We start from the raw sequence: 9,598 nt of genomic DNA, 5'->3' as shown, positions 1-9,598 counted from the left end.
TTAAATACAAGGCTCTGGGGGAAAGCGGTGGCACGGCTGTGGCTCAGTGGTAAAAAATCTACTTTGCATGCTGAAAGGTTCCAGGTTCGATCCCTGCCATCTCCCTGTGTGCCTGGAAGAGACCTCTTCATTCCCCCCCCCCCCCCAGTATTAGTGGCCACTGAGCATACTCAGTTCTCACCAGGCCGTTTTTGGGCCCCCCCTCCCCAAGATCAGATTATATTTCTGCAAACCTTGTTCATATTTCCCCCCCCTTGTGCCATTTTGGCCGGAACATGAGCACATCACACTGCGACATTTTGTTGCAGGCCCCTCAATGTGTTATGATTAATGGATTTGATTTCAAGCTGTGGGGTGCAGTTTATTATTATTTCTACATGTAAGCACCCTTGATCGCTGCAACAGATACCCCAAGAGGGGAGACAGGAATAGTAAGGTCTGGTCGGTAGGCCACTAGTTATGAGCTGTGCAACTGAGCCATGAAAGACCGTCAACAGCGACCCCCCCCAAAAAAAAATTCTCTTGGTGATGCCACTGTGGCAATGACACATAAAAAGAAGGTGATGGAAGTATGGCAATTACAATATTTGTTAAGAGTGCTGCGAGCTGTTGGGGGACTCTGATTCCCCTCACAGAGCTGCGGTTCCCAGAGTTCCTCGGGAAGAGACAATGGTTGAGAAACGACTTTGGGAACTGTAGTTCTATGAGGGGACTAGCGGTTGCCTTATTTACTTTATCAGATTCATATAGCATCCTTCATCACAAGATCTCAAGGCGGTTCACAAGATAAAAATACAAGGCAACTCTCAGACCCTTAACAAACATCAGCTCCCAGAATTTTTTTGGGGGGGCGGGGCGGGGAGCTGCGGCTGTTTAAAGTGCTTTTAATAGAGGTTTTGCGGCATGGTGTGAATGTGACCTAAATGGGAAATGAATCAAATTTCATCCTCCTTCCTCTGGCACGAAGCTTTCCGAAAGAACCACAGCTGTGGTAGCCACGTCAAGTGGAAACTGATATAGCCTCGCAGCAAGCATCCTATGTGGTCAGCCTTTCTGTGGGATTTGGCGTTGATCATGCCTCTCAACTTTGAGCTTTCAGTTTGTGGTTCTTGAGTAGGAGAACAGGAGAGATTTGAGGGCAAGTGACTTCTGCTAGCATCTGAAGAGATTTCTCATTCCCCTCCCTTTGTTAAACACTTTATTTAACCGACAAACAAAAAGCACAAAAAACCCGAAATACCCCCACAGTGCATCAGGTTACACTTCCCTATTTGAAAGAGAGGAAATTCCTTGGAGGCCAGATCTGCTGCCCCTATTGATCCTGTCGCCCGAAGGCCGTTGCCCCAATTTGCCTCATGGTTGGGCTGGGCCTCACTTAGACCATTCTTGCACTGTACAACTCTCCTCATCCTTCCAGGGATTGTTTGTCTTGCAGCTACTAATAAGCTACCAATGTTGATAGAAATATAACAATAATATAATTAAAACCTGTTAGTTGTGTTACAGGAATTTATGTAAAGGTTGTGTGTGGGGGGGGGGTTTGCCCCTCCAGCAGACAACATACACCCCCCTGACTACCAAACTCAACACAATCACTCCTGCATATGTCCCCACAAAACACTTCATCACAGTTTTTCCCTATCTCTATTCAACAAATACAACAATTCACTGATAAATGTACAGTGGTACCTCAGGTTAAGTACTTAATTCGTTCCGGAGGTCCGTTCTTAACCTGAAACTGTTCTTAACCTGAAGCACCACTTTAGCTAATGGGGCCTCCTGCTGCCGCCGTGCCACCGGAGCACGATTTCTGTTCTCATCCTGAAGCAAAGTTTTTAACCCGAGGTATTATTTCTGGGTTAGCAGTGTCTGTAACCTGAAGCGTTTGTAACCAGAGGTACCTCTGCATCTATGTACTGGCTCACTGGAAAAACTTTAGAAAGTCATATAAAATCGCTCCAGTATGGATTTGCGCCATTCCAACTTTGTTCTGTTCAGGAAAGGAATGGCTACCAAGGAGGGAGTCTGGGATGTGGGCAGCCACAATCCCTGAAACATGGGATCACATATACAGCAGCCTCTTGCACAAGAGATGATCACTGGCACCCTGGCAAATGGGTGCCAGACAGGCAGTCGTCTCATGGACAATGGCAAACCATCCAGGAATGGATTAGGTCCTCGGTCAGGACAAAGGAGTGTGATTACCTGATGGGGAAACCAGGAACTTGTAAATATCCCTATCGTATCACTTGGTGGGTGGTGGGCAAGGGAGGTTGGGGGCAAACCTGACGAACTGGTTTCTACCAGAAAACCCGTCCCTGTTTGTAATGTATGCATGATGTATCTGGGATGTATGCATGATGCTTCACATGAGGTGCTTATGGGAAAAGGGGAAACTGATAAAAGAGGAAGCATCCCTTTGTTCGGGGCTTCTCCCTGCTCTTTCTGTGGGCTGGGTGGAAGTTTCGTTGCAACAGTCTTTTAAATAAAGATCAGGCCTACAGGCTGCTGTTTTGCTCCTATTTTCTTGGCTGGTGTCTTTGTTTGGGAATCCAAGTGAGCCCAGGAATTTTCCTTTTACAGTTGCTTTTTATGCAAACAAATAAATAAATAAATCTCCAAGCAATTTACAGCATATTTTAAAACATAAGCAGAAGGCCCACACCACATCCTCTTTTTAGGATTTGTGCTCATAGAATTGCAGAGTTGGAAGGGACCTCAAGGTGGTGGTGTGAAGGTGGCTTTTATTTTGTTCATAGACAATAACGGAGGCTCCTCACGTCCCACTTTCCTCAGTAACTCTTAGCGGGCTGCCCTTTCCCTCCCGGTTCTTCGCTGTTGTTCCTTTCCCCCCTGAGGGACCTTGACAGGACCTTGCACTAAAATGCCCCAGCCTTGAGTCCAGAGCTGCCTCTGGCATGTTCACAGACCTTCGTCTTGTCCTGGAGCCAGAAATCTCTGGGGAACAGGGCCCTCCTCCCCAACCCTGGCTTATCAGCTGGTGACCTTACAAAGAGGAAGGAGAGATAGGGAAGCTGAAGGATTAACGTAGGCAAACACAATTCGCATATGTGAGATGTGAAAGCGTCAGTTTGCCTTCTCCACTGTTACTCAGTGTGCCGCCTGCCCAATAGCCTTCTATTCCAGGTCACGGGCTACAAATTTGTGTTAGAAGCCCTGCTGGGAGCCATGTAACCAACTGCAAACCACCCCATGTACGCATGTATGACCCCGTTCTAAGATTAGCTGCATTGACTTCCAGTTCATTTCTGGGCCCAGTTCAAGGTGTTCATGTCAGGACTTAAAGCCCTAAATGATTTGGGTCCCACATACCAGAAAACCTGCCTCCTTCCCTCAGAAGTGCTGGATGGTGGTGACTCAGGAAAGGGCCTTCTCTCTTGGCCAGCCCCTAAACTGTGAAATTCCTTCCCCAAAGACCCTCCAAATGCCCCTGTTTTCCAGTGCAAGTCCCGGATTTACAGAAGCCATGCTGGTTTTTTATTTGATCCCAGAATGTCCCGCTTTTCCTTAGGAAATCCCTATTTTCATTGGAGAAATGGTGGAGATTATGGAGTTATCCAACCTCATCTGAAGGCAGCCCTGTATAGAAAAGCTTTTTAAAAATGTTTAATTTTTTTATATATGTTGGAAGCCACCCAGAATGGCTGGGGCAAACCAGTCAGGTATATAAATGTTATTGTTATAAATTGGTATAATGGTGTAAATATTATTGGTATACAGTGGTACCTTGGGTTACAGACACTTCAGGTTACATATGCTTCAGGTTACAGACTCCGCTAACCCAGAAATAGTACCTTGGGTTAAGAACTTTGCTTCAGAACAGAAATCGCACGGCGGCAGCTGGAGGCCCCATTAGCTAAAGTGGTCTTCAGGTTAAGAACAGTTTCAGGTTATGAACGGACCTCCAGAATGAATTAAGTACTTAACCCGAGGTACCACTGTATTGGTATAAATATTATTGTTATTATTGAATAGGACGTCCCTATTTTCATTGGAGAAAGGGTGTGTCTGGCTTCTTCACTTTACAGCTTTCGGCGAATGCTGAAGATACACTATTTTACCCTGGCATTTGACACCTGAGATGTATGTTTTCTGGCCTTATCCTATTCCTGTGATTTGCTTTTCGCTGTTTTCAGTTCTGAATTTCAAGTCATCTACCACCCTCAGACCTGCTGGCAAAGGGCAGATAATTAATTCATTATGAATTCATTCACTCATTATAATAGATGGGAACACAAGAAGCTGTCTTGTAACTGAGTCAGGCACCTGGTCCATCAAGCTTCATACTATCTGCACTGACTGGCAGCCACCCGCTAGGATTTTGGGCAGGTTCTCTCCCTGCCCCAGATGGAGATGCTGTGGATCAAATCTGAGGTCTTCTGCATGCAAAGCAGATGCTCTGCTGCTGAGTTATGGCCCTGCAGAAAAAGTGTGAACAGCACATGTCTGTGAGTTGTGAAATGCATAACCAACGGCATGAATAAGGGATGAAACTGCATTTCAAATTCCAGAAGCCTATGTAGAATGCCTAATTGGTGGTGGCAGAGGCAGTGAGGGAAGTATTTCAGCTAGACCTATCCTTCAAGGAGCTCAAGACAGCATACATGGTTAACTGTTGGAGATGCAATAGGGATTTGTTGTTGTTTAGTCGTTTAGTCGTGTCCGACTCTTCGTGACCCCATGGATCAGAGAACGCAAGGCACTCCTGTCTTCCACTGCCTCCCGCAGTATGGTCAAACGCATGCTGGTAGCTTCGAGAACACTGTCCAACCATCTTGTCCTCTGTCGTCCCCTTCTCCTTGTGCCCTCCATCTTTCCCAACATCAGGGTCTTTTCCAGGGAGTCTTCTCTTCTCATGAGGTGGCCCAAGTATTGGAGCCTCAGCTTCAGGATCTGTCCTTCCAGTGAGCACTCAGGGCTGATTTCCTTCAGAATGGGTAGGTTTGATCTTCTTGCAGTCCATGGGACTCTCAAGAGTCTCCTCCAGCACCATAATTCAAAAGCATGGAATAGCGATAATGCTTCTCTAAAAGATATGTTTTTTCATTGTCCTATATTGAAAGATTTTTGGCAGAAGGTAAGTGGAACCATCAACAGAACTGTATGGAACAACCGTACATTTGCAGAGCAAAATATCCTCTTGAATTGTATAGCCAGCACATGGAACCTTACAAAGCGACAATATGAGTGGACTCTCCATGCCCTTACCACAGCAAAAAGACTGATTCTGATGAACTGGAAAAATAAAAATGTGGCTCCCTTCTATGATTGGATTGAAGACTTGTACAAACTCGCAACATATGAACGATTTGCATATAGACTTGCCATGGACAAATTCAATGGTATTTGGAATCCAATCTTACAAATACTGTAATAGGTTAAGATCTGGTGAAGTACTATAACAACCTTGTATACAGTTTTGGGTTTCCCCCCTCCCCACTTTGTTTTCGCTTCCTTGTGGGTTCTGTTTCTCTTTCTATTTTTTGTTTGCATCTCACCATGTTTAATGCACATATAATTACGTACTTTTTTAACTTTCAATAAATATGTTACCAAAAAACCCACAAAACAGCATACAGGGTTTCCTCCCTCCCCATTTTATCTTTACAGCAACCCTGGTTAGGCTGAGAGATGGTGACTGGCTCATGGTTGCCCACTAAACTTTGTTGCTGAGTGGGGATTTGAACCCTGATCTCCTGGATCCAGTCCACTGCATCACAAAGGCTTTCGATCCAGTTTCAAATCACTTCTCTGCCTTGAAGCTCACTCTGTTGTATCATGTGTCAACAGGAAGGCAGATATGAACGCAGCCGTCAGTAGATTTTGACTCTCCTATATTTCATAGGAGCCGCACCCTTGAGCTGAGCAAGTTAATACGCCATACATTGCTATCTTTCCTTCTGGAATTTTGTTTCCTGGCCTTGTGACTTTCCTTGCATTGTACATGGCCAAATTGTTCTCAAGGCGACGAGCTCAAGGCTGCTTATCGAGTCACTGCTTGCATCACTACACAAGGCCAGATCTTCAGTCTGAAGGGAGGACAAATCCACAGCGTGGGTGGCGCTGTGGTCTAAACCACTGAGCTTCTTGGGTTTCCTGCTCAGAAGTTCAGCAGTTCAAATCTGCTTGATGGAGTGAGCTCCCGTCCCAGCTTTTGTCAACCTAGCAGTTCGAAAGCACGCCAGTGCAAGTAGATAAGTCGGTACCTTTGCGGTGGGAAGGTTAACGACATTTCTGTACGCTCTGGTTTCCATCACAGTGTCCCATTGCGCCAGAAGCGGTTTAGTCATGCTGGCCACATGACCTGGAAAGCTGTCTGTGGACAAATGCTGGCTTCCTCAGCCATAGTAGCCTTTGACTGCACTTAACTGTCCAGGGATCATTTACCTATTTACCTTACCCATGGGCTAAGCTGTCAAACCAGTGGTTCAAGTTGGGTTCATCAGCTGCAAGTCCCCATAGCTGCTGATTGTCCAACATTCGTTGGGCTTGCAAAGCCCCAAAGCCACTTGAGCTGATTTAAGGACCTTCTTCTGCGTTGTCCTTCAAAATGAGGACACAGCTCTGCACAAACTTTGCATGTGTTATTTCTAAATGCAAATTGAGAAATATCATTTGTTTTAAATAGAAATGCAATGCATCTCCTCATGGAATCACAGAGTTGTAAGGGACCCCAAGGGCCATCTAGTCTAACCCCCTGCTATGCAGGAATCTCAGCCAAAACATCCATGGCAGGTGGTCATCAGAATGGGGAAGACTGTGATCTGATGACCTGGGAGCCTAGTCCAGGAGCTAACCGTTGATTGGCACCTTCAAGGCCTCTGATCTCCCTCCTTAGGGTCCTTTGGCTGTGTATACACAATACATTTAAAGTACATTTAAAACAGGACCCTCCCAAGAATCCTGGGAACTGTAGTTTATCACACACAGAGCTACAATTCCCAGCACCCATAACAAACTACAGCTTCCAGGGTTCTTTGGAGGGAGGGTTGTGCTTTAACCATGCTCTAAATGTATGGTGCACACACAGTTCTTTATCTTTAAAACCAGACTGGGACCTGTTGTTGTTGTTGTTTAGTCGTTTAGTCGTGTCCGACTCTTCGTGACCCCATGGACCAGAGCACGCCAGGCACCTCTGTCCTCCACTACCTCCCGCAGTTTGGTCAAACTCATGCTGGTAACCTCGAAAACACTATCCAACCATCTCGTCCTCTGTCGCCCCCTTCTCCTTGTGCCCTCCATCTTTCCCAGCATCAGTGTCTTCTCCAGGGAGTCTTCTCTTCTCATGAGGTGGCCAAAGTACTGGAGCCTCAGCTTCACGATCTGTCCTTCCAGTGAGCACTCAGGGCTGATTTCCTTAAGAATGGATGCGTTTGATCTTCTTGCAGTCCATGGGACTCTCAAGAGTCTTCTCCAGCACCATAATTCAAAAGCATCAATTCTTCGGCGATCAGCCTTCTTTATGGTCCAGCTCTCACTTCCATACATCACTACTGGGAAAACCATGGCTTTAACTATACGGACCTTTGTTGTCAAGGTGACGTCTCTGCTTCTCAAGATGCTATCTAGGCCTGTCATTGCCCTTCTCCCAAGAAGCAGGCGTCTTTTAATTTCGTGGCTGCTGTCACCATCTGCAGTGATCATGGAGCCCAAGAAAGTAAAATCTCTCACTGCCTCCATTTCTTCCCCTTCTATTTGCCAGGAGGTGATGGGACCAGTGGCCATGATCTTCGTTTTTTTGATGTTGAGCTTCAGACCATATTTTGCGCTCTCCTCTTTCACCCTCATTAAAAGGTTCTTTAATTCCTCCTCACTTTCTGCCATCAAGGTTGTGTCATCTGCATATCTGAGGTTGTTGATATTTCTTCCGGCAATCTTAATTCCAGCTTGGGATTCATCCAGCCCAGCCTTTCGCATGATGTATTCTGCATATAAATTAAATAAGCAGGGAGATAAAATACAGCCTTGTCGTACTCCTTTCCCAATTTTGAACCAATCAGTTGTTCCATATCCAGTTCTAACTGTAGCTTCTTGTCCCACATAGAGATTTCTCAGGAGACAGATGAGGTGATCAGGCACTCCCATTTCTTTAAGAACTTGCCATAGTTTGCTGTGGTCGACACAGTCAAAGGCTTTTGCATAGTCAATGAAGCAGAAGTAGATGTCTTTCTGGAACTCTCTAGCTTTCTCCATAATCCAGCGCATGTTTGCAATTTGGTCTCTGGTTCCTCTGCCTCTTCTAAATCCAGCTTGCACTTCTGGGAGTTCTCGATCCACATACTGCTTGAGCCTGCCTTGTAGAATTTTAAGCATAACCTTGCTAGCGTGTGAAATGAGTGCAATTGTGCGGTAGTTGGAACATTCTTTGGCACTGCCCTTCTTTGGGATTGGGATGTAGACTGATCTTCTCCAATCTTCTGGCCACTGCTGAGTTTTCCAAATTTGCTGGCATATTGAGTGTAGCACCTTAACAGCATCATCTTTTAAAATTTTAAATAGTTCAGCTGGAATACCATCACTTCCACTGGCCTTGTTATTTGCAGTGCTTTCTAAGGCCCATTTGACTTCACTTTCCAGGATGTCTGGCTCAAGGTCAGCAACCACACTACCTGGGGTGCACGAGACATCCATATCTTTCTGGTATAATTCCTCTGTGTATTCTTGCCACCTCTTCTTGATGTCTTCTGCTTCTGTTAGGTCCTTACCACTTTTGTCCTTTATTATGGTAATCTTTGTACGAAATGTTCCTTTCATATCTCCAATTTTCTTGAACAGATCTCTGGTTCTTCCCATTCTGTTGTTTTCCTCTATTTGTTTGCATTGCTCATTTAAGAAGGCCTTCTTGTCTCTCCTTGCTATTCTTTGGAAATCTGCATTCAGTTTCCTGTATCTTTCACTATCTCCCTCGCATTTTGCTTGCCTTCTCTCCCCTGCTATTTGTAAGGCCTCATTGGACAGCCACTTTGCTTTCTTGCATTTCCTTTTCATTGGGATGGTTTTCGTTGCTGCCTCCTGTACAATGTTACGAGCCTCCATCCATAGTTCTTCAGGCACTCTGTCCACCAAATCTAAATCCTTAAACCTGTTCCTCACTTCCACTGTGTATTCATAAGGGATTTGACTTAGATTGTATCTTACCGGCCCAGTGGTTTTTCCTACTTTCTTCAGTTTAAGCTTGAATTTTGCTATAAGAAGCTGATGATCTGAGCCACAGTCAGCTCCAGGTCTTGTTTTTGCTGACTGTATAGAGCTTCTCCATCTTTGGCTGCAGAGAATATAATCAATCTGATTTCGATGATGCCCATCTGGTGATGTCCATGTGTAGAGTCGTCTCTTGTGTTGTTGGAAAAGCGTGTTTGTGATGACCAGCTTGTTCTCTTGACAGAACTCTATTAGTCTTTGCCCTGCTTCGTTTTGATCTCCAAGGCCAAACTTGCCAGTTGTTCCTTTTATCTCTTGCCTCCCTACTTTAGCATTCCAATCCCCTATAATGAGAAGAACATCCTTCTTTGGTGTCACTTCTATAAGGTGTTGTAAGTCTTCATAGAATTGGTCAATTTCAGTTTCTTCAGCACCA

The sequence above is a fragment of the Podarcis raffonei genome, chromosome 8, assembly GCF_027172205.1.
Source record: "Podarcis raffonei isolate rPodRaf1 chromosome 8, rPodRaf1.pri, whole genome shotgun sequence".
Classification (NCBI taxonomy): domain Eukaryota; kingdom Metazoa; phylum Chordata; class Lepidosauria; order Squamata; family Lacertidae; genus Podarcis; species Podarcis raffonei.
The sequence above is the reverse complement of the archived record's forward strand: the minus strand, read 5'-3'. Positions refer to the sequence as shown.